The sequence below is a fragment of the Pinus tabuliformis genome, chromosome 4_1, assembly GCF_031772625.1.
Source record: "Pinus tabuliformis cultivar Carrire ecotype Pingquan chromosome 4_1, CPIR1, whole genome shotgun sequence".
Classification (NCBI taxonomy): Eukaryota; Viridiplantae; Streptophyta; class Pinopsida; order Pinales; family Pinaceae; genus Pinus; species Pinus tabuliformis.
In genome coordinates, this window is record NC_142303.1 from 286,260,169 (window position 1) to 286,287,272 (window position 27,104).

Sequence of the window (27,104 nt, forward strand, 5' to 3'; positions counted from 1 at the left end):
AACCAAATCAGCGTTGTTAATTTGACTAAACTTAGCAAAGATTCACTCTCTAACTTAGTGGTCATAAATATTGTCATTCCAATTCTGGAGTCTCAACCCAATTCAATATAATCAATTACTTTCACAAACTCAATAAGAACCAAATTACAGTTGTTAATTTGACTAAACTTAAAAAATAAAAAAATGATATCTGACTAAACTTAACAAAGATTCACTCTCTAACTTAGTCGTCATAAATATTGTCATTCCAATTCTTGAGTCTCAACCCAATTCAATATAATCAATTACTTTCACAAACTCAATAAGAACCAAATCACACTTGTTAATTTGACTAAACTTAAAAAATAAAAAAATGATAAGGGATGCCTCGCAGTACAAATAAAAGGTCTCATGTTAATGTTAGATCTAAGACTTTTGTGATCCACAGTCTAGAATAGATGTTTTTCCCGATTAATAACATAATTAGAATTTCGTCTAACCAACTAATGTGATGTCATGTTACTATCTGATTCAAATGCAATTTTGATGGCCGTACAAATAAAAGGTCTCAAGTTAGATCTAAGAATTTTGTGATCCACAGAGTGGAATAGATGCCTTTCCCATTAATCACATAATTAGAATTTGGTCGAACCAACTATTATTGTGATGTCATGTTACCATCTGATTCAAATGCAATTTTGATGGCAGTACAAATAAAAGGTCTCATGTTAGATCTAAGACTTTTTGGATCCATAGTGTGGAATAGATGTCTTTCTGATTAATCACATAATTAGAATTTGGTCGATGTTTCGAACTAACTAATGTGATGTCATGTTACTATATGATTCAAATGCAAAATCACATAATTAGAATTTGGTGGATGTTTCGAACCAACTAATGTGATGTCATGTTACTATGTGATTCAAATGCAATTTTGATGGCGGTACAAATAAAAGGTCTCATGTTAGATCTAAGACTTTTGTGATCCATAGTGTGGAATAGTTGTCTTTCCGATTAATCACATAATTAGAATTTGATCAATGTTTTGAACCAACTAATGCGATACAAATGCAATTTTGAAAATAAAACACTATAATTTCCGATTTTGAATTCTTTTACCTTTAAGATTAGTCTTAGTCCATATCCATAGACGCTGTTCTCAATGCGTTTTGGAAATTGGACTCCGTTGGAAAATGTGTTTGACCCTACGGGCAAAGCTTAAACAAATGAGAAAATGTACGCGCATCGATATTGAAGTGCACATAGACGCTGTTCTCAATGCGTTTTGGAAATTGGACTCCGTTGGAAAATGTGTTTGACCCTACGGGCAAAGCTTAAACAAATGAGAAAATGTACGCGCATCGATATTGAAGTGCACATAGACGCTGTTCTCAATGCGTTTTGGAAATTGGACTCCGTTGGAAAATGTGTTTGACCCTATGGGCAAAGCTTAAACAAATGAGAAAATGTACGCGCATCGATATTGAAGTGCACCCTAACATACTATTTAAGCACAATAAGGTTGCCTAGTGTATTGCAATTCAGTGTGTGAGGTTTTTGAGAAGGCAATGCTTCATATTTTCTGTATAGATTTGCCTTCGATTTTGTTCGAGGGTTGTTATTCTGTAAACGAATTGGAGTAGAGTGGTATTGGAGGCGGTGAAGCAGTATTCTACAATGGTTTCCCTGGAAATCTCATGGGTGTCGTTGTTATTAGTGTTTTGTCTGTGTCAAGAATTGGTGGTGGGATCTGCCAGGGATGGACGCCAGACATTCATTGTCCGAGTTGACGGCAACTCAAAACCGACCGCCTTTCATACGAGCGAGCAATGGTACAGATCGACCGTTGCAGCTGCTGTCAAGGCCGCCGTCAAAACGGAAGCGGGCACTTCTAAGGATGAAAACCATGACGAAGCTGCATTGCTGCTTCACGTTTATAACACTGTGTTGCTTGGATTCTCGGCAAGGCTAACAGAAGAGGAAGCCGCTCAAATGAAGAAAACACCGGGCGTTCTCGCCATGTTCCCGGATCGTGCACGCCAGCTGCAGACGACACGGTCCCCTTACTTCCTCGGTCTCGACACGCCTAACGGAAGCGGCCTGTGGGAGTTGTCCGATTACGGATCCGATGTGGTCATTGGTTTGCTAGACTCCGGCATATGGCCGGAACGGCGGAGCTTCAGCGATCAGGGCATGGGGCCCATTCCCAAGCACTGGAAAGGCGAGTGCGAAAGCGGGGTCAATTTCCCCAACACTCTCTGCAATCGGAAGCTGGTGGGGGCGCGGTTTTTCTCTAAGGGCTATGAAACCATTTTTGGTCCCATGAACGAAACTCTGGAGTCGCGTTCGCCGAGGGATTCGGATGGTCATGGCACGCACACCGCCTCCACGGCCGCGGGCGGATACGTTCCGGGAGGCAACATGATGGGTTACGCGCAGGGTATTGCCAAAGGTATTGCGCCCAAGGCACGTATTGCTGTGTACAAGGTTTGTTGGTCTAAAGGCTGCTTTGAGTCAGACATACTGTGCTCTGGACAAGGCGGTAGACGATGGAGTGAACGTTCTTTCTCTGTCGATCGGAGGATCCGGTTCTGCGCTTCCTTTTGATCTAGACACCATTGCCGCTGGCACCTTCGAGGTGGTGAAGCGTGGGGTGTTCGTTTCTGCGTCAGCGGGAAACGACGGCCCCAAAGCTTAGACGGTGTCAAACGTGGCCCCTTGGCTCACCACAGTGGGGGCCGGCACTATGGATCGTGACTTCCCCGTCGATGCACGCCTTGGCAATGGGGCGGTCATACGTGGCGCGTCGTTGTACAGTGGAAAAGCATTGAACCGGCAAAGTCCAGTGCCTATTGTCGATGCCGGGGATGCTTTTCAGGCGGATGTGGTCACTCAACCGTAGCTTGGCACTTCGTTACTCCCTCACTCTAGATATGCATCAAGGTCATTGGATCTCTTGGAGTTTTACTCAATATAGGATTTCAGCTATGGGAGACAACTCTACAACTTGTATTATGTTCTGTATAATAACAAAGATTTGACTCTTATTAATTTTAGCTAGTGGTAATAGAGACACCTTTCATTTTTTTGTTGTAATACAACCCAATGTTGCAATCACTAAGGTCGCTCCTATGTATTTCTCCTCTTACAAATTGTGGTATTTTTAATGAAAATATTGTTGTTATTGTTCAAGTTCCATGTTTTTTGCTAAACCTTACTTTGGTTTAATATTCACTCAAGGCAACACTACTGCTTGGAAAGGGCCCACCAACCTAGTCCATTTCCTCACTATGAAAGTGTGCCTTCAATGCAAAGTGTGGTGTGTTCTCACTGTTTGTAAGTAGACTATGTTTCATTGCTTGAGTTATTTCCTTTTCGAGTACATATATAGTTTTTTTGTGTCGAACATGTGGGTTTAATCTTTGATAATAGCTCAATGTTACAAAAAAATGTGTTGATTATCTACGTAATGATGTGCTAAGATTATAGAACATAGATATGAGTTATATTCCTTGTGTTTCATATATATAGTACATATATTTTGTTCATTCCAACCATGATCAACATATTGATAGATTCATTGAGAGACTCTACAGCTTTTCAAACCTTTATAGATAATATGAAACTAGTTGACACTGACATGAGTAATGGTCACTTTACTTGGAACAATAAAAGAGGAGGGGAGTCAAAGTTAGACAGATTCATAATCTCAGAAGATCTCATGCTAACCAATAGGGAAATGATAGCGAGAATTCTACCCTTTGGGGGCTTGGATCATTGGCCTATTCAACTGGAAGTCTAGAGCATTGGTACCCCCAGAAATAGACCTTTTCGATTTGAGAATATCTGGTTCTCCCACTCAGACTTCATCAACAACATTTCAAAATGGTGGACAGAAGACCTGCATATTCAAGGTACAAATATGTTCCTACTTCACAAAAGACTCAGGCACATCAAACTCAAACTTAAAGATTGGAACAAGAATGTATTTGGGAATATTTTTATAGCAAAAAAAACCATGGAGGATAAAATGCAGGAACTCAATCAAAAACTTATCTCAAATGGCTTTGATATTGAGAGAAATGACCAAGTTACCAAACACCATCAAGAATGGGAGATTTTATGTCAACAAGAGGAGATATTTTGGAGGCAAAAATCCAGAGTTCAATGGCTGAAAGAAGGGGAGCGTAACACCAGATTTTTCCACAGATCTACCATAGTGAACAGATCTCATAACAGAATCTCCTTGATCAAGGACAAAGGTGGTAATCTGCATAATTCCCATGAAGAAATAGAAGAAGTGCTAGTCCAACACTTTCATGGAATAGCATAGGAAACTATTTCAGACAGAGAGCATTTCATCAGGGATTTAATAGGGCATATTCCTAGACTGGTAATGAGAGAGGATAATTTTAATCTCAATAGGCCAGTTACAGAAGAGGAGGTTAGTGAGGTCATCAAAGAGATGCAGAATGGTAAAGCGCCAGGCCCAGATGGTTTCAACGTGGATTTCTTCAAAGCATGTTGGAATATAGTTAAACATGATATTTTGAACGTTGTGGAAGACTCCAGGGTGAATAGAACTATTTTGAAGGCACTCAACACCTCCTTCATTGCACTGATCCCTAAACAGGATAATGCTTAGACTCCTGACAGGTATAGACCCATAGCCTTGTGCAATGTGGTTTACAAGATAATATCCAAGGTTGTTGCCAACAGACTCAAACCAATTCTACCTTCGCTAGTATCTATGGAGCAATATGGATATGTGGAGGGCAAGAAAATTCTCAATAACATCATTCAGGCACATGAGGTGGTGCACTCTTTGACTAGTAATAGGAAGGCTGGTATGATTATGCAATTGGATCTAGCCAAAGCTTATGATAAACTGAATTGGACCTATATTAGGAAGGTCCTTATTGCTTTTGGGTTTGATCATAACTGGGTTAGATGGGTCATGGCCCTGGTAACTTCTTCCAGCTTCTCAATTCTGGTCAATGGTTCTCCTTCCAAAACCTTCTCTCCTTCCAGAGGCCTCAGGCAGGGTGATCCTCTCTCACCCTTTCTCTTCATCCTCATGATGGAAGGGCTAGGTCAGTTTATCAAGCATGCCAAAGAGGTTGGTAATATCAAAGGCCTCCAACTTTCAGAAAATGGTCAGGCTTTGACACATCAATAGTTGTTGATGATACTATGCTGCAAGGAATTCCCACAGTTAAAGAAGGTTTAGCATACAAGCATATCATGTTTGTCTTTTCCTTGGCTACAGGTATGGATGTTAATCTTTCCAAATCTAAGTTTTTTTTCTTTAACACCAATATTGCTATACAGAAAAATATCTCTAGGATTCTAGGCTTTCAAAGGGATGTCCTCCCATCCACGTATTTGGGAGTTTCTCTTACTGATAAGCCTATGAACAAGGGCATCTCGGAACCAGTGATCAATATGATGTAGGATAAAATCAGAAAATGGACCTATAGATCTTTAAACCTTGCTAATCGATTAGTGCTTACAAAAGCTGTTCTCCAAGCAATTCCTGTCTTTATGCTATCTGCCCTTCCTACACCAATAGGAGTGTTACAACATTTTAGAAACATTCAAAGAGATTATCTTTGGGGCAAGGAGGAGGAAAGAAAGAAGTGGGCCTTGGTAGCCTGGGAGAATATCTGCATACCTAAAAAATATGGGGGTCTTGGACTAGAAGATCCGGAAGCACTGAGTAAAGTTTTAAGGGCGAAATTATGGTGGCGCTGGGTAAAAGAACCAAAGGCACAGTGGGCCAGAATATGGAAAGAAAAATATGCTAGCAATTGGCAAGATATTGATCTAATAAGAATGTTTGGCATCATTAAGGGCTCACATATCTGGAACAAAGCCTGGGGAAATAGAGAGCTAGTATAAAAAACAGCTTCTGCGAAATCAGAGATGGTGAGTTTGCTTTGTTCTGTGAGGACAAATGGCAATAGGAACCTATAATGTTGAGAGAGAACCTAATAGACCTCAAGGAAGATACATACACCAAAATATTATTTAAGGTGAAAGATTATTTGGATCAAACCAATAGTGAAGGAAAATGGAGAACCTGGAAAAAGCTGGAATACAGGGAAGATAGCCCACTGAAAGCCAAAGCGGAGGCACTTCTAGCAATGTTGGAACAAAGGAAAATTTTAGTGACAGGGGGCAAGACCTACTCAGATGGGGAAATAATTTTGCAGGCACCTTTAATCTCAAGGAGGCAAAACATATACTCCTTGAGCTGGGTTCCGATGAACAGGATAGGGTTTGGAAGAGCATATGGAGACATCAAGAATGGATGAAGATTAAGCTCTTCATGTGGTTGGTGCATCATAGGAAAATTATGACTTGGGACAAAATCCAGAAGACAGGTGTTATGGGCCCCTCCAGATGCCCGCTATGCGAAGCCCAAGAGGAAACAATGGAGCACCTTCTTAATAATTGTATTTTCACCTCTTGGGTGTGGGATGCTTTTGTCTCTATCTTCCAGCAGAAATACAGGGACAAAGGAAGCATCATTAAGACCCTAATCAATTGGAGACACAACTTCTCTGATTTGGAACTTCTTGCCTCAGCCTGGGCTTTAACACCAGGTTTCATAATATGGACAGTCTAGAAAGAAAGAAACAATAGAATCTTCAAAAATGTAAAAAGTTCCTCTCAACGCCTGCTCGAACAAATCTTAAGACCACTGAAGGAGACTGAAAGCACCATTGTGCGTACAATGCCTAAGATTCCTCCCTCTGTTGCTGAAATGCAGATTCTTCTTAAGTTAGGTATGCAGGGGTTTATTCCACAAGGCCTGGACAGAAAGGTTTTGAGGATGGACTCTAAACTGGATTATTGGTATCCCCCCCCCTCCAGGGTTTTCTGAAATTCAACATTGATGGGGCTTCCAAAGATAACCCGGGTATTGTTGGCTGTGGCAGGGTACTTAGGGATGATAATGGCAGTCTCCTTTACATTTTCCATTGTCATTTGGGAAGAGCCACTAACAATATGGCGGAACTTCTAGCTCTTGAGCAATGTTTAGAAATTCTGAAGCAGGACAATCTACATAATGTTATAGTCAAGGCAGACTCTAAGTTAATCATAAACTCGGTCAAAAGAATAAGCTATGGCACAGAGCTGGAAAAAGTCTCTAAACAATGGAGACTACTACAGGTCTTTCAGAGAATCCAGCTTCATCTCTAGGGTGTCCGCACGGTAAGTTTTAACCATGTGAGAAGAACAACTAACAAATTGGCAGACATTTTGGCTAATCAAGGAGTACTCAGTACTAAAAGTAGGGTGGTGCTGAAGTGGCCTGAGTTGCCTCTATCTAGATTGAAGACACAATGTCACGACCAGGCGGATGAGGATATAATGGTGTTTCGATACAAAGACATGGGGGCGGTGTCATGTTGATTTGGTATATTTATGCAATTTTTTCTCTGGAATAGGATCATTATGGGGATGAAGGTTACTGTCGGCCTCCCCAACCTTCGACAGTACAGTCTCAGAAGTGTCAGATGGAAGCTGAAGTGCAGATACAGTTTCGCGAATGGCGGGTTGAATAGCTAGGTTCTTAATAGTCACCGGTTTCTTAACTCGCAGAGGAGGGATGAAGAAAGGGACCAGATCTCCGACTTTCCCGGCAGCTTGTATCCTCCCATTTTCCTTTTGGCAGTTTCATTTCAGCCCGGGAGGTGGTTTGGCATCCATCACACGCCCTTTGCACAGGAAGTGGAGTTGGGAGCGATTCCACTCACCGTGCTACACGTGGCAGGGTACGGAGTTGAAATACCATCCTCATTGTGCGTTATTATTCAGTGGGTTAGGCCGGTGTGATATGGTCCTTTGTCGTCAGATCTTACAGAACAGATCTACGGTCAAGAACAAGCGGGCTTGTTTGTGGGTCCGGGGTGGCCACCGGGTGAGTATCTTGTGGGCTACTTGGCAGTGCGATATGTAGTTGCATGGATCAGGATAAAATTTCTTCTGGGCAGGTTACATGTTTAAATGGACATCAGTGGCGTTCGTGTGCTCCAGATGCTCGAGAGTTTTCTCCCCCTTTTGGACCCGAAATCTATTTAGGGGCTTCCCTTTTTCATCACTGGGTTCACCTCCTAATTTTATGGGTAAATTTGTTTACTTTTAGTGGACTTAACAGTTTTGTGGACAATGTACATTAAGCCTTTAGCTCATGGCCATTGGATAGTAGAGATTGATTGTTCTATGGCCCACAGTTCCTTTTGGAACAATGTATACTATGTAAGATATTTTAAGTTTTAATGGAATTGAAGGATCGACTCTTGCTTTAGCAAAAAAAAAGAATACATTGAAAGGGATTAACATTTATTAAGGTTGCTAATGAGGGTTTGAGTAGGTCCAACAAACCTTTTGGGTTCCTACAACTAGACTCCAGATTTGATATGAATGTGCTTGTCCCAAATTTGAATGGTCACATGGGTTTCCTCGGAGTCAACCTCGAGATGCTTTTTCACCTACCGATCAAATCTCGAATTCACATTGAATACCTATTTGGCCTTACGCTTCAGTGGTTAACCTTAGTAAGATGCAATCATGATTGGGGGAACTCTATTCAGATTGCTTCCACATGGATGTAGTCACTCAATTGTGGCTCAACCCTATCTTGGTACTTCGTTACTCCCTCACCCTAGATATGCATCAATGTCATTGGATCTCTTGGAGTTTTACTCAATATAGGCTTTCAACTATGGGAGATAACTATACAGTTTGTACTATGTTCTGTATAATAACAAATCTTTGACTCTTATTATTTTTTATTGAGTGGTAATAGAGATAGGCATCGTTTTTTTGTTATAATACAACCTAGTGTTGTGACCACTGAGGTCGCTCCTATGTATTTCTCCTCATACAATTTGTCGTATTTTTAACGAAAATATTGTTGTTATTGTTCAAGCTCCATGTTTTGTGCTAAATCTTGTTTTGGTTTAAATTTCACTCAATGCAACACTACTAGTTGGAAAGGGCCCACCAACCTAGTGCCTTTCCTCATTATGCTAGTGTGCCTTCGATGCAAAGTGTGGTGTGTTGCCACTGTTTGTAAGTAGAATCTATTTCCTTGCTTCAGTAATTTCCTTTTCATATACATATAAATTGTTTTGATGTCCAACATGTGGGTTTAATATTTGATAATAGCTCCACATTCCAACAAATGTGTTGATTAACTAAGTAACGTTTGTGCTAAGATTATACAACATAGACATGAGTTATATTCACTGTGTTTCATATATAGAAAACATATATTTTTTTCATTGCAACCATGCTCAACATATTGGTTGATAATAAATTTTGCAATATATTGAATGGATAGATTCATTGTGTAATCATTGCAATATATTTATAAATCCTAGATATGATTGACAATATTTCCATCTCAGACATAATATAGAGTAATGCGTTGATGAACGATCCCGATTTATGACACCCTTACGAATTTATGGTTGGCTAGCCCAAGAACTTGGGTATAAAGCCTTGTTTATACCCTAAGTAATACTATAGTACAACTTCAAATACACGAAAATAAATATTTACAAAGTTTGAGCAATACTTACATATACAAAAGAGAAAATATATGTACATGATTGTGATGTCAAATATAGAAGTAAAACCTAAATGATAGAACTTGTAATGCCATACTCACAAATAGAACTATCATTAAGTTTTGAACTTATATATGTTTTACTTCTTGTATTTAAAATAACATTCCACTAAAAATACAAATATAGTACACAATATAGAAATAGCTGTAATCAAGAAAACAAAAATTATCTAGTGAATGATAAAGCATTCAAATCTATTAATTACATCATTTCCCGTTGCAATTTAGGAATCCTAGATTCAAAAAAATATCCTGAACCACAATCCATCAACATGTGGATTATGGCCATCCTTAAACTACCATTTAGTAGAAGACTTAAGGATTCTAGTAGACATTAATTTGTGGTGAGTAGAAGATATAAACTTCTAGTAGCCATCTAATTTGTGGTGATCCCAAGACAACTAGATTTAGAGAGCACATTTAGCCACTGAGAGTCATACTTCATATATCTACATAATCCTCACAAAACCCCCCTCATATTAAGGGTATAAAGATAGAAACCCAACCCTTAGGGTTTTGGTAATTTGTAAATATTTTCTAGATATTTAAATTATGAAAAATGCAAATAGTTAGAATAGGAAGAGTCATTGAAGCTTGGAAGTTGAAATAAAAGCTCGCACAATCATTGTCTATGTTGAGACATGGAATTTATGATATTATTCCTATTAGTTTCCCACTTTTGGCCCCTTTTAAAACCCCATTTTTGTTGCTATGCAATCCTATTTTATGCATAATAAATGAAAATCATGTTAACTATGGGTTTCAAGGTAAATATTTATTTCATGTTGATTATCTATGGTTTTGAATACATTTAAACAGATTAACATTTAATAAAGTTGTTAATGAGGGTTTGAGTAGGTCCAGCAACCCTTTTGGTTTCCTACAAATGAAATCCACATTTGATATGAATGTGTTTGTCCCAAATTTGAATGGGCACATGGTTTTCCTTGGAGTCAACCTAGGGATGCTTTTTCACCTACCAAATTAAATCTCCAATTCACATTGAATACCTATTTGGCCTTCCGCTTCAGTGGTTAACCTTAGTGATATGTGACCTAGATTGGGTGTACTCCATTCATATTTCTTCCACATGAATGCGATCACGCAACCGTGGCTCAACCCTATCTTGGCACTTCGTTAATCCCTCACTCTAAATATCCATCATGGTCATTGGATCTCTTGGCATTTTGCTCAATATAGGCTTTCAACTATGGGAGATAACTATACAGTTTGTACTATGTTCTGTATAATAAAAACTATTTGAATCTTATTATTTTTAGCAAATGGTTATAGAGATAGGCTTGATTTTTTTTGCTGTAATACAACCTAGCGTTGTGACCGTTGAGGTTGCTCCTATGTCTTGCTCCTCATACAATTTGTGGTATTTGTAATGAAAATATTGTTGTTGTTGTTCAAGGTCCATGTTTTGTGCTAGATATTGCTTTGGTTTAAATTTCATACAAGGCAACACTACTCTTTCGAAAGGGCCTACCAACTTAGTGCATTTCCTCACTATGCTAGAGTGACATTGATGAAAAGTGTGGTGTGTTGTCACTGTTTGTATGTAGACTCTGTTTTGTTTCTTGAGTTATTTCCTTTTCACGTACATATATATTGTTTTGGTGTCCAACATGTGGGTTTAATCTTTAATAATAGCTCAATATTACAACAAATGTGTTGATTAACTAAGTAATGTTTGTGCAAAGATTATAGAACATAGACATGAGTTATATTCATTGTGTTTCATCTATCTATATATATATATATATATATATATATATATATATATATATATATATATATATATATATATATATATATATATATAATATATATATGTATATAACATATATTTTGTTCATTGCAACCATGCTCAACATATTGATTGATAATATATTTTGTAAGATATTGAATGGATAGATTCATTCTGTAATCATTGCAATCTATTTGTAAAGCCTGGTTTATACCCTAAGCAATACTATAGTACAACTTCATATACACAAAAATAAATATTTACAAAGTTTGAGCAATACTTACACATACAAAAGAGAAAATATATGTACGTGATTGTGATGTCAACTATAGCAGTAAAACCTAAATGATAGAACTTGTAATGCCATACTCACAAATAGAACTATCATTAAGTTTTGAAATTATATTTGTTTTACTTATTGTGTTTAAAATAACATTCCACTAAAAATAAAAATATAGTACACAATATACAAATAGCTGTAATCAAGAAAACGAAAAATATCTAGTGAATGATAAAGCATTCAAATTATTAATTACATCATTTCCCATTGCAATTTAGGAATCCTAGATTCAAGGATGTAGCATGAACCACAATCCATCAACATGTGGATTATGGTCATCCTTAAACTACCATTTAGTAGAACACTTAAGGATTCTGGTAGACATTAATTTGTGGTGAGTGGAAGATATAAACTTCTACTAGCCATCTAATTTTTGGTCATCCCAAGACCACTAGATATCGAGAGCACATTTATCCATTAGGAGTCATACTTCATCTATCTACATAATCCTCACAAAAATCCCCTCGGATTAAGGGTATAAAGATAGAAACTCAACCCTTAGGTATTTGGTAATTTGGAAATATTTTCTAGATATTTAAAATAGGAAAAATATAAATAGCTAAAATAGGAAGAGACATTGAAGCTTGGAAGTTGAAATAAAAGCTCACAAAATCATTGTATATGTTGAGACATGGAATTTATGATATTCTTACTATTAGTTTCCCATTTTTTACCCCTTTTAAAACTCCATTTTTTTCGCTATACAATCCTCTTTTATGCATAATGAAGGAAAATCATGTTAACTAGGGGTTTCAAGGTAAACATTTATTTAATGTTGACTATCTACGGTTTTGAATACATTGAAATGGATTAACATTTATTAAGGTCACTAATGAGGGTTTGAGTAGATCCAACAAACCTTTTGGGTTCCTACAACCAGACTCCACATTTGATATGAATGTGCTTGTTCCAAATTTGAATGGTAACATGGGTTTCCTTGGAGTCAACCCCGGGATGCTTTTTCACCTACCGGATCAAATCTCGAATTCACATCAAATACCTATTTGGCCTTACGCTTCAGTGGTTAACCTTAGTGATATGTGATCATGATTAGGGGCACTCCGTTCAGATTGCTTCCACATGGATGCAGTCACTCAATCGTGGCTCAACCCTATCTTGGTACTTCATTACTCCCTCACCCTAGATATGCATCAATGTCATTTGATATCTTGGAGTTTTACTCAATATAGGCTTTCAACTATGGGAGATAACTGTACAGTTTTTACTATGTTTTGTATAATAACAAATCTATGACTCGTATTATTTTTTAGCGAGTGGTAATAGAGATAGGCTTCGTTTTTTTGTTGTAATACAACCTAGTGTTGTGACCACTGAGGTTTCTCCTATATATTTCTCCTCATACAATTTGTCGTATTTTTAATCAAAATATTGTTGTTATTGTTCAAGCTCCATGTTTTGTGCTAAATCTTGTTTTGGTTTAAATTTCACTCAAGGCAAGAGTACTAGTTGGAAAGTGCCCACCAACCTAGTGCTTTTCCTCATTATGCTAGTATTCCTTCGATGCAAAGTGTGGTGTGTTGCCACTGTTTGTAAGTAGACTCTATTTCGTTGCATGAGTAATTTCCTTTTCATATACATATAAATTGTTTTGATCTCCAACATGTGGGTTTAATCTTTGATAATAGCTCCATATTACAACAAATGCTTTGATTAGCTAAGTAATGTTTGTGCTAAGATGAGACAACATAGACATGAGTTATATTCACTGTGTTTCATATATATAGAACATATATTTTTTTCATTGCAACCATGCTTAACATATTGGTTGATAATATATTTTGCAAGATATTGAATTGATAGATTCATTGTGTAATCGTTGCAATCTATTTGTAAATCCTAGATATGATTGAAAATATTTCCATATCGGACATAATAAAGAGTAATGTGTTTATGAACAATCCCGATTTATGACACCCTTAGGAATTACTAGCTGGCTAGCCCAAGAACTTGGTTACAAAGCCTAGTTTATACCCTAAGTAATACTATTGTACAACTTCAAATACACGAAAATAAATATTTACAATGTTTGATCAATACTTGCATATACAAAAGAGAAAATATATGTACACGATTGTGATGTCAAATATAGCAGTAAAACCTAAATGATAGAACTTGTAATGCCATACTCACAAATAGAACTATCATTAAGTTTTGAACTTATATATGTTTTACTTCTTGTGTTTAAAATAACATTCCACTAAAAATACAAATATAGTACACAATATACAAATAGTTGTAATCAAGAAAACGAAAAATATCTAGTGAATGATAAAGCATTCAAATCTATTAATTACATCATTTCACATTGTAATTTAGGAATCCCAGATTCAAAGTTGTAGCCTGAACGACAATCCATCAACATGTGGATTATGGTCATCCTTAAACTACCATTTAGTTAAAGACTTAAGGATTCTAGTAGACATTAATCTATGGTGAGTAGAAGATATAAACTTCTAGTAGCCATCTAATTTGTGGTGATCCCAAAACCACTATATTTAGAGAGCACATTTAGCTACTAAGAGTCATACTTCATACCTCTACATAATCCTCACGAAACCCACCTCATATTAAGGGTATAAGGATAGAAACCCAACCCTTAGGGATTTGGTAATTTGTAATATTTTCTAGATATTTCAATTAGGAAAAATACAAATAGTTAGAATAGGAAGAGACATTGAAGCTCAGAAGTTGAAATAAAAGCTCACACAATCATTGTCTATGTTGAGACATGGAATTTATGATATTATTACTATTAGTTTCCCACTTTTGGCCCCTTTTAAAATCCCATTTTTGTCGCTATACAATCCTCTTTTATGCATAATGACGAAAAATCATGTTAACTAGGGGTTTCAAGGTAAATATTTATTTAAAGTTGATTATCTATGATTTTTGAATACATTTAAAGGGATTAACATTTATTAAAGTTGTTAATTAGGGTTTGAGTAGGTCCAACAACCCTTATGGTTTCCTACAAATGAAATCCACATTTTATATGAATGTGTTTGTCCCAAATTTGAATGGGTACATGGGTTTCCTCGAAGTCAAACTAGGGATGCTTTTTCACCTACCAGATTAAATCTCCAATTCACACTGAATACCTTTTTGGCCTTCTTCTTCAGTGGTTAACCTTAGTGGGATGCGACCTAGATTGGGGGTACTCCATTCATATTTCTTCCACATGAATGTGATCACTCAACCATGGCTCAACCCTATCTTGGCACTTCGTTACTCCCTCACTCTAGATATGCATCATGGTCATTGGATATCTTGGAGTTTTACTCAATATAGGATTTCAACTATGGGAGATAATTATATAGTTTGTACTATGTTCTGTATAATAAAAAATATTTGAATCTTATTATTTTTAGGGAATGGTAATAGAGGTAGGCTTCATTTTTTTGTTGTAATACAACCTAGTGTTGTGACCATTAAGGTTGCTCCTATGTATTGCTCCTCATACAATTTGTGTTATTTTTAATGAAAACATTATTGTTATTGTTCAAGATCCATGCTTTGTGCTAAATATTGTTTTGGTTTAAATTTCACTCAAGGAAACACTAATCGTTGGAAAGGGCCTACCAACTTAGTGCATTTCCTCACTATGCTAGTGACTTCGATGCAAAGTGTGGTGTGTTGTCACTGTTTGCATGTAGACTCTGTTTCGTTGCTTGAGTTATTTTCTTTTCACGTACAAATATATTGTTTTGGTGTCCAACATGTGGGTTTAATCTTTGATAATAGCTCAATATTACAACAAATGTGTTGATTAACTAAGTAATGTTTGTGCAAAGATTATAGAAAATAGACATGAGTTATATTCATTGTGTTTCATATATATATATATATATATATATATATATATATATATATCTTTTGTTCATTGCAACCATGCTCAACATATTGATTGATAATATATTTTGTAAGATATTGAATGGATAGATTCATTGTGTAATCATTGCAATCTATTTGTAAAGCCTAGATATGAGTGACAATATTTCCATCTCAGACATAATATAGAGTAATGTGTTGATGAACAATCTGGATTTATGACACGCTTAGGAATTACTGGTTGGCTAGCCCAATAAGTTAGGTATAAAAGCCAATTTATAGCCTAAGTAAAAGTATAGTACAACTTCAAATACACGTAAATAAATATTTACAAAGTTTTAGCAATACTTACATATACAAAAGAGAAAATATATGTACATGATTGTGATGTCAAATATAATAGTAAATCTAAATGATAGAACTTGTAAATCCATACTCACAAATAGAACTATCATTAAGTTTTGAACTTATATATGTTTTACTTATTGTGTTTAAAATAACATTCCACTAAAAATATAAATATAGTACACAATATACAAATAACTAAAATCAAGAAAAGGAAAAATATTGAGAACATAAATAATACATAAGATGACAGAAACAACAAATCATCCTTCGTTGAATGTAAAAAAGAATAATGTTCAAATATGATGACAATAAACCAGGTAGATCATAAGTCTCCACAAAGGACCCCTTAATGGATGACCCTGTTTACTAGACCATATTGGTCAAATTTGAAAGAAATAAACAACAAAAAAATATGAACTTTCTACAAGGAACTCAAAAGGCACATCCAAATATAGGTAGGCTACTACAAGAATAGTAGATATCTGTATCGACAAGTTTCAAAACTTATAAATCATTAGCGGCTAGCATTTATAATACCTCTCACAACAAGAAATGTTTTTTAACCTATGTCTATGCTGCTATTTTAAAGTAACCATGCAGATCAAAGTCTATGAGTCACAAATATGTAAGCACAGAAATTATGAACCCAAATAAAGAATTAAACTATGCCATACCAACTTGTGTAGCAATCGAGAGATCCTTGTCTTCGTTTATGAGCTTGATTTTATAATTAAGGGTTTAGAGAAATAGTTGCATAACCATCTTTTATTTATATAAAATAATTAATTTTTATGAATTATTTAAGATCAAATATTTGAATTGTATGAAAAAAGTAATTGGTCTCCTAAAAAATAAGTAATGACTTAGAAAGGGAAGGACCCCCATCTATTAATTTCTCCAAATGATAATCATTTACAATCGAATACATGATAATCATCATATATAAAATATATGCATACATTATGTAAAGTGGTAATTATAAAATTGATATCTCAAATTAGCATCACATGTGCATGATCAAGTCCAAAATAATCATTTTTTCAGTGTCCACCATAAATAGAAGCAGTGCAGTCATAAACCAAATATCCAGAATATATATATAAATCAAAGTGTTCAAGTGAATAGTTCAGTAATTAGGATCAAAATTTATAAGTGAAAGTAGTTGAGTTATTCTTGGACTAAGCTAAGAATCCTTCCATTAAAAATCTTGGATGCTTTACTTCCACTTGTTTCTAACCGTTAGTGTCCTTTGAAGTAAAGGCCATGAAATCAAGAATGTTTCCCTAATAACGAGTCTTTGGAGGGCTATTTTAATTAGAACTAGGAAACAATGACTTGAAATGAATAGATTTATCACCTAAGGTATTAACATGGTTACCAATTGAAGGAATTTTGGAGTCAACATGGTTATTTGAAGAAGGAAAGATAGTATTTTTAGGTACAAAGTAGAATGAAGCCCCTCTAAGGGTGAGGAAGATGAGTGGGATTGACTAGAAATACAATGAGTAAAATTAGGATCACTATCATTGATCTCAAGTACATTTAAAATAGACTTTCAACCATCATTAATATTTGCAGTGTTATTATTGGTTTTAGGTGGAGGAATTTCCTATATATTTAGGTGAGGCCTGAGAGATGTAGGTGCTCTATTTTGATAGACATGAGGGAATCATGAAACATTGGAAGACCAATTATTAAGATGACCTATGTTTACAAGTTGATTAAACTTATCTGATTCTACATTAAAGTGGACAAAAATGTGGACTTTCTTGTTTCTTCCCAAATCCCACCATCTAAGGGGTCTATTCCTTCTTCCCCATCCTCTTCCTTGTCCATGATATCCTGAACTTATTTTTACAAACAATCATAATTAATATTATCCATGAAAAATAGGTAAAGCCAATTGTTAACATACTTATCTTTAAAATCACTACGTTTGAACTGAATCAATTAAATACTAGCTATATCTCATGTTGTTAGGAAACACCAATGAACAACTGATAAGCTTATGGAATGGGGGGGAAATGAAAAGAGAAATGAGAACCTGAACCTTAGGATTGAAGCCCTTGTTAAAGAATCACAATCTTTTGACCTTGAAATGAATGATTTACCCCCATTACTTTTGTTTAAACTTGCTAAAGATACAAATATATATATATATATATATATATATATATATATATATATATATATATATATATATATATATATATATATATATATATAGATAGATAGATAGATATATAGATAGATATAACTCCATATTTCAACAATGTGTTTTCTTTTTTATCATTCATCTATCATTTTTTTGGTAAATTTTAGTGTCGTCTTTATTTGAGCCAGGCAGTTTGTTTGTTTATTTTTATCTTGTTTGACTAGGGTTTCAAAGTAGAAATTACACATTACAAAAGTCGGGGTTTCAATTCCCAGTGAACCAATTACAAAATACTTATCAAAATGATGGAAAAGGAAGAGTCTAGGAATGTGTGTAGAGGCATGCAATAAATTTTCCAATAGACATTATGATGAACTTCATATTTTTCATGTGAAGGGTCAAACATGAGTGGCCCTTTTATTATAATTTTTTGTAACAATTTTTGTTGGGTTGTGTTATATTATTTCCACAACTAGTCCACGCGCGGGGGGGTGGTAGTGCCCCCTGTACATTATGTCAGGGAGTATGCAGGGGAGAGGTAGCCCCCCTATACGGGGTCCGGGACAACGCCTTGGGAAATTATTTTTTGACCATATATTACGTGGGTGAACCTACCTATGGTTTTGGGCACGATGGTTTTCAGTTCATGTTATTTTGTAGATCCAGTTAAGGAAACTACAACTATGTTCTAGTCCATCGTTAATGAATTGGGGTTTACGAATTCTTTGTCATGTATATATATGTATTGTAACATTGAAAGGAACATAATGAAAATCAATATGTAGTCCCGGTTTTAGGATCCAGTGGAAAATATCTATGTCTATTTGTTTTATATTTTATGCTCTCGCCATTGTTTATTTTCTGTTTTTAGAATTCGTATGCGGGTAATATATGTATGGGGTTAAAACCTAAATTTGGCATCACAGTTGTTTTGGCTTCAAGGGGACGCCTTTGCTACTAAGAGGTTTTTTTCTCGAGCCTATGGTAGACCTTGTTTAGTGGGAGATCTGCGGGATCGATTCTTGTTGTGAAATAAGATGGTGAGCAGTGGAAAGATAGAGATCGAGAAATTTAATGGTAAGAGTTTTCAGTTGTGGAAACTCAATATGGAGGATCTGTTGGTGGATAAATATCAGTGGATCACAATAGATTCGAGTACTAAACCAACGAAATTATCAGCTAAAGACTGGACAAAGTTCGATTAGAAGGAAAAGGGCACAATAAAATTGTGTGTCTCATATTCAGTATTGATGAATGTATCAGGGGAAGCTTCAATGAAGGCTTTGTGGGACAAGTTAGGGACTTTGTACCAATGTAAGTCTGTGGTGAATAAACTGTTCCTACGGAAAACGTTGTATAACCAAAGGATGAAAGATGGAGACTCAGTGACAAAGCATCTGAACACATTTAATACTGTGGTAAGCCAGTTGTTCTCTGTTGATATTAAAATTTCAGATGAAGATAAGTGCATCAGTTTGTTGTGTTCTCTACCATATTTGTGGGATAGTCAGGTTGTTGCAATAGGTAGCAATGCAAATTCCTTGCAATTTGATGAAATAGTCTCATCCTTGCTATCGGAGGAGATGAGATGGAAAAATATGGAGGGCCAGAATGGTGATTCCTTGTCTGTACAAGGACGGTCCCAAAATAAAAACAAAAATAAGTCCTTGCATCGGAGATATAAATCTAGAGGGAGATCTAAATCTCCAGGAAAAACTGTAAAGGTGTGTTGGAAATGCAGAAAGGAAGGGAACTACAAAAGGGACTATAAATCTAAAGCTCCTAAGAAAGGAAAGGGATCTGATGATGCTCCTTCTGTAGAGGTGAAAACCAGCTCAGATGAAGGTGGGGATGTACACTTGGCTTCTTCTTCAAGTATACATGTAGATCATGAGACATGGTTGATTAACTTAGGTGCATCCTTTCACTTCACACCCCATGGAGAGTGGTTTTGTGAGTATAAGAAATATGATGGTGGTGATGTCTTCTTAGGGGATGAAAGGAAGGCTAGAATCATTGGTTGCAGAAAATTCAAGTTGAAGTTGAAATGTGGAAGGATTAGAACACTTCCAGGTGTTCTCCATATTCTTGCATTGCCCAGAAATGTGATTTCTGTCAGCAAACTGGATGATGGAGGTGTAAAAACATTGTTTGAGAAAGATACCCGCAAGATGGTTTGGGGAGCACTTGTATTGATGCAGGGAGTTTGGATTGGAACTCCGTACAAGATTCAAGGTAACATTGTTATTTATGGGTGCAATAGTTCTGTGGTTCCTGAAAGTGGAACAGAAAACCTAGTGGTCTCTGGAGAAAAGACCATGCTATGGCATCAAAGGCTTGGCCATATTGGAGAGAAGGCCATTAGAATACCTCATTGTAATGGTATGGTAGAAGGTATGCCTAATTTCTCTCTGGATATTGATTTCTGTGAAAATTGTGTATATGGGAAGCAAAATCTGGTGAGTTTCCCCTATGGTGGTAAGAGGGTGAAACAAATATTAGAGCTTGTGCACAGTGATGTGTTTGGACCTATTTCGGTTCCATCATTGGGTAAGTCTGTGTACTATGTATCATTTACAGATGAATTCTCAAGGAATACATGGATATATTTCCTCCAGAATAAATCTGAAGTCTTTGACATGTTTAAAGAATTTAAGGCTCTAGTGGAAAACTAGACGGAGAGGAAGATAAAGGTGCTGAGGACAGATAATAGTGGAGAGTTTTGCACAAAGGAATTTGAAGAGTTTTATAACAAGTGGTATATCACGGAAAAACACTAATCCATACACACTTTAGCAAAATGAAGTTGCAAAAAGAATGAACAAGACATTGATGGAAAGGGCAAGAAGCATGATGAGTGGTGCCATGTTAGGATAGGAATTCTGGTTAGAGGTGGTGAAGACTGCATGTTACTTGGTCAACAGATCACCTTCATCAGCATTGGAAGTTAGGACTCCATAAGAGGTATGGTCTTTTAAGAAGCCTTCCCTTTCACATCTGAGGGTATTTGGATGTAATGCATATGTACATGTTCCAAAGGAGAAAATAACAAAATTGGATAGTAAATCTAAAAAGTGCATCTTTATTGGGTATAAGGATGGTTTAAGAGGTTATAAGCTTTGGAACCCAGTAACAAGGAAGGTTGTGTACAACCGAGATGTAGTTTTTAGGGAAGCGAAAGATGTTATTAAACATGAAGTTCTACCAAAGGAACCTGAGAAAATAGAGTTTTAGCTAAAGGAGGAAGAATCAAAATTTACAGTAGAAGAGGAATCAGAAGATGAAGAGCCACAAAATCCAGCTTTGAGAAGATTAGTTTGAGAAAGAAGGCAACCAGAAAGGTATAGTACATCTTCTTTCTGTTCAAATTCTTCTTTATCTATTAATGACGATCCTAGAACTATGAGGGAATCAGTGGATTTAGAGGATGGAAAACTTTGGAAAGAGGCAAGGGTTGATTAAATGGAATCTTTGCACAAAATGAGGATTGGGATCTAGTGGAGGTGTTGGTTGGAAGGAAACCCATTGGCATAAAATGGGTGTTCAAGAAGAATATGAATGTCGAAGGAAAGGTGGAGAAATACAAATCTAGGTTGGTAGAAAAAGGTTATTTTGAGGTGCTGGGAATTGATTTTGGTGATATTGTTTCTCCTGTTGCCAAGGTAGCTTCTATTAGATTACTTTTATCTATTGTTGTTGCTTTTGATTTTGAGGTACAAAAGATGGATGTGAAGACAACATTTCTTCATGGGGATCTAGAAGAAGAGATCCATATGAAGCAACTTGAAGGCTTTGCGTGAAGGGTAAGAAAGAAGTGGTATGCAAGTTAAAAACGTCTTTGTATGGGTTAAAACAATCACCAAGGATGTGGTATCAGAAAATTGATACATTTATACAAGGACTTGGATTCACCATAAGCAAAGCAGATCATTGTGTGTATTTTAAATTAAATGGTGACCGTGCTATTTATCTGGTCTTGTATGTGGATGATATGTTGCTGGTTAGAAATGACAAAGAAATTATCTAGGATTTGAAGACCCAATTGTCCTTCAAATTCGACATGAAAGATCTTGGTGCCGGAAACTATATTTTGGGCATGGAAATTAAATGAGAACCGACAAAGAGGAAGCTCTGGTTAAACTAGAGGAAGTATGTCGAGAAAATACTACAAAGGTTTAATATGCAAGATAGTAAACTGGTGAAGGTTCCTATTCTTGTAGGTGTAAAGTTATCTGTTGAATAGTGTCCCAAAGACACAAGAACAGGAAAAGGACATGTCCCGTGTTCCATATGCAAGTGCACTTAGTAGCCTGATGTATGCAATGGTCCGTACTAGACCAGACATTGCACATGGAGTGGGAGTATTGAGTAGGTTTATGTCAAAACCAGGGAAGGAGCATTGGACAACAGTGAAGCAGGTTTTTAGGTATTTGTGTGGCACTAGTGATTATGGTTTATACTACTAACGAAGATTGGGATTGGACATAGTTTTGCACATCTATGGCTTTGTTGATGTAGACTCAGATGGAGATCTGGATCAAAGAAGATCTACAAGTGGGTATGTGTTTAACCTATTTGGAGGTGCAATCAGTTGGATGAGTAAGAGACAATCTGTAGTGTTACTTTCAACTACAAATGCAGAATACATGGCAGCCACTCATGCAAGCAAGGAAGCAGTTTGGTTGTAGAGATTGTGTTCAAGTATGGAGTTAGTACAACAACCTATAAGGATAGACTGTGACAACCAAAGTGCAATTTTCTTTGCAAAGAACCCTGCTTATTATTCAAAGACAAAACACATTGAAGTTCAGTATCACTTTGTGAGGGATATGGTTGAGGACAAAAAGGTGTTGCTGGTAAAGGAGGACACTTTGAAGAATACTGCAGATGCATTGAAAAATTCTGTGAGCACTGAGAAGTTCCCTTGGTGTAGAAAAATAGTGGGCATTGTAGGGTTGGATCAATGACTAAGCTCTCTTGTGGCCCCCTATTGGAAGAAAACAACAAGTGGAAGAATGTTGGGTTATGCTATATTCTTTCCACAACTAGCCCAGGCATGGTGTGGGGTAGTTACCCTTGTATGTTGCGTTGGGAACTACCATGGTATGCAAGGGGTCCGAGGCAACACCTCGAGAATTTTTTTTTCCCCATATTAGGTGGGAGAACCTACCTATGGTTTTGTGCATGGATTTCGCACATGGTTTTGGGCATGATGGTTTTCGGTCCATGGTATTTTGTAGATCTGATCAAGGGAACTATGGTTATGTTCTGATCCAGGGTTAATGCATTGGGGTTTATGGATGCTTCGACATGTGTATCTATATCTATATATGTGTGTGTGTGTGTGTGTGTGTGTGTGTTGTAACATCGAAAGGAACATAATGAAAAATCAATTTGGTAGTCCCGATTTTGGGATCCAAGGGAAAATCTCTGTGTATATTTGTTTTATGTTTTATGCTCTTGCCATTGTTTATTTTCTATTTTTAGAATTCGTATGCAAGTAATTTTTGTACGGGGTTAAACCTACAATATTGACATAGAAGACAATACATAACTATTGATGTGGATGTTTGGACCATTTTTCAACGAAGGTGATGTGACCTAGACCAAAGTTCTTTAGATATCCCAAGTCATTTAAAGTAGCCGCTCTTGATGGGTTTAGAGGCTCCTTTCGCCTTTGGATCTCTTCATCTTACGAATAAATTAACCAAGTGAATCCTAAAGCTATCTTGTACATGAACCTAATACTATGTTTTATGTTAGTATGCCTTAAATATTGATCAAATAATTATCAAAGTATGATATATAGAAGAGAAACCATAAACTAATGTGATTGTAAATGACAATAATGAATGATGATGTTCTCTTCACGTGGCGTTGAATATTTAAAATGCAGACTAAATGTTGGATCTAAATTATAAATGTAATTATAATTTATAATTTTGATAACACTTAATGAGATATAAATATAAAAGTTAGAAAAGTATGATAGCACAACCCTCCAATATTTTAAACAAACACATAATAATCTAGATTTGATTTTAGATCTCACATCAAGAATCAACATAAATGAAGATAACTAAAGAACTACCTAATCCTATTCTTGGTTGAGGAAATAAAATAAGATAACCATAACAATTATTGTAAGGGAAATAAACTTTCAACACTTCATTCCTGAAATAATTAAATAAAAAATGTTGAACGACAATAATAAACCAACAACTGTTACACCGTAACCATTAGTTAAATTTATGTAAAGGTAACATTCTTTGACAATTTAATTCCCTGGAAATGATTCACATCAAGTTAGACTTGAGAAATTTTCATATCAACATTATCCTTAAGGCACAAGTCATTGAAGGATAAGTTATACCAGATATAAATGCATGAAATGAATTAACAAGGTAAAAAAATAGTGCAATTAGATCACTATTTATTTATGGATTAAATTCACATAAAAACAATGTTTTTTCTTCATAATATTTCATAAGCCAAGTCATAGGAAAGTAAGAATAGATAATCAAAGGTCAAAGTTGTGAAGCTTTTGCATTAAGGTCGAAGATGTGAAGTTGATGCATAAAGGTCGAAGCTGTGAAGCTACATGAAGGTCGAAGTTGTGAAGTTGGATAAGAAGAGACTACAAAATCATATTATAAGGTTAAATTGGTGGAGGAGGAAGGTTTTTCAGTGTAGGGTCTTATTCTATCTTACTTTAATCACTGAGGGAAGAGTTCTTGACTGGGTTTTCCCCTATATAGTAGATTTTCCCTGGTTGTGCGCCTACATCTGGGGTCCTTGATCTTCATTTTTTGGTTTTGGTAATTGCTTGATGAACTAAGATGAAGAAGAACATAAGAAAAACAATAATAACTCAAAGAAATCATAATTAATTTTTTTTTTTTCACTTCTGGTTCACGGATACCCGGGTCAATGGGTATCCGCTACATCCAGGGTTGTTCAACACTGAGTGGACGCACCCGAAGGCATCAACACCCCTCGGCCTATTTACTGACCTAACCCCAAGAGCTTTCGGGTTCGACCCTGTGACCTCCCATTGGCGAGGCACTGGATTTGACCGATTGAGCTAACTCTTGGGGCTTAAATCATAATTAATTATCAACAAGAGAAAATAATTACGCCTTTCCAATTTTCAAACAAAACCTAACGCGAGGAGATGAAGCGCCAAAATTTTGTTGGCCCCGTTGGGGTATAATGGTACATGAACTTCTCGAGGTCATAACTTTGGCATACAATCTTTGTTTGATCCATAAGATAACTCATTAGAAATATCTATGTGAGGAATGCAAATTTCAACTGCAAATCTTGTTAAAAATCTAATGTTTACCCATTTTCCAAAGGACGTTATTTAGGGCCTCAAAATGGCTCCGAAATTTCAGGACCTGAAAAGATGCAAAAAATAGTAAATTTTACTAAAATTTAAAAAAATGAAAGAAACAATGGTGGGGGTCTAAGTGGAGTAGGTGAGTAGTCACATATATCCACTTGGATCACTCCTCCCCAATTTGGAAGCAATGGTTCCTATTGCATTAAGTGCCTCCATGAGATGGGGAAACTTCTATTGAACCTAGTCCTTAGTGAGCCACTTTCCTTGGTGCAGGAGTTGGCCAGCTTCAACAACCTGATACACTTGGATCATCTGCTGGCAAGTGTTCTTAATATGATTGTCCATGATTCGATCAGTTGTGGCCTGTTCCATGCAGTCCATATTTAGCTCTATTGGTGTGAGTTATTTTGCAATGTTTGATGTGTCCAGCAATGGTGGGAAGTATAGCCGAATATTTACGAAATTTGATTTCATTTCCTGGTTTGAGGGATATGAACAATTGAAGTTACATATGTCTAGACCGTTGCACTGCTGCACATACAATGAGTTTCAGGAATCATTTTATCACTCCAAAAGTCATCAAAGTTCAAGTGTTTTACGTCAATGGGAAGATCTCTTAAATACCTAAAATGGGTCTTTGATGAAATTTGATTTCATCACCTATAACAAAAGTTATCAGAAAAGTTTTAGCAAGAGATGTATTAGTAGAAAAAATAATGGGAAAAAAACCTTTACACCATCTCATTGGATAGGAGAATCTACCAGACAAGCCACCATACTTTTACCAAGAAGACTAACAAGCATCATGGTTATGGGTCACCCACAAACCTAAGGATATGGGTCAGCTTCATAAAACCCTTGTCATCGAAGTGCATTTTCTAGGTTGCACGATGTTAGTATAACAACTGGTCACAAGAATTAAAAGGTATCTCTATACTATGATATTTATTTGTCATGGTTATGGGCCGTCCACAAACCCACGCTTCATCGAAGTCCATTTGTTAGGCTGCGTAATATCATAATCACGTTTGGTGACAAACATTATAAGGTATCTCTATCCTTGGATCTGCATTCATCATGGTGATGGGTTAACTACACAAAACCCTTGTCTTTAGTGGCTCTTCATATTTAGCAAAGGCTTCTCAGGAGGGAAATTCATGCAATGGGGACCATTGCTTCTTAAGGAGGCAGGAATGATCTGAATGGAAAGTGGCATCCACCCATGGTATTCATCCACCCATGGTTTTCATCCACCCATGGTATTTATCCCCCCATGGAATTTATCCAAGGTATTGTAAGTGAAATTCACCCATGGTATTTACCCACCCATGGAATTTACCTGTGGTATTGTAACTAGAATAGGCTATAAGTAACAATGTTGCATTTTGTAAATGGCCAGATTGTCCACCACAATGTACTTTTTACGTTATTATCTATTTTCATAAAAGGTTTCTTTGTGGCTTTATTTACTAGGCGTTCTCATCCTTTTCAGGAATTTCAATTTGTCATATATTAGAGGCCTCCCCCAACATCCATATCACTTTAACATTTCTTAAATCATATATTCAATCTTACTATTTTTTCATACAAGCACTTATAAATCTTAATATTATATGGCACTCTTTATTTAGTTTTAAAATATTTGAGAAATTATGTGTTATTAAATACATTTTAAACTTTATCCTGGTGACA

The 27,104-nt window shown here is 36.2% G+C and overlaps 1 pseudogene; it reads left to right on the forward strand.

Moving 5' to 3' along the window:
• Nucleotides 1–1,656: 1,656 nt before the first annotated feature.
• LOC149175381 (subtilisin-like protease SBT1.5) overlaps nt 1,657–27,104 on the forward strand; it is a 126,572-nt pseudogene continuing 101,124 nt past the window's right edge.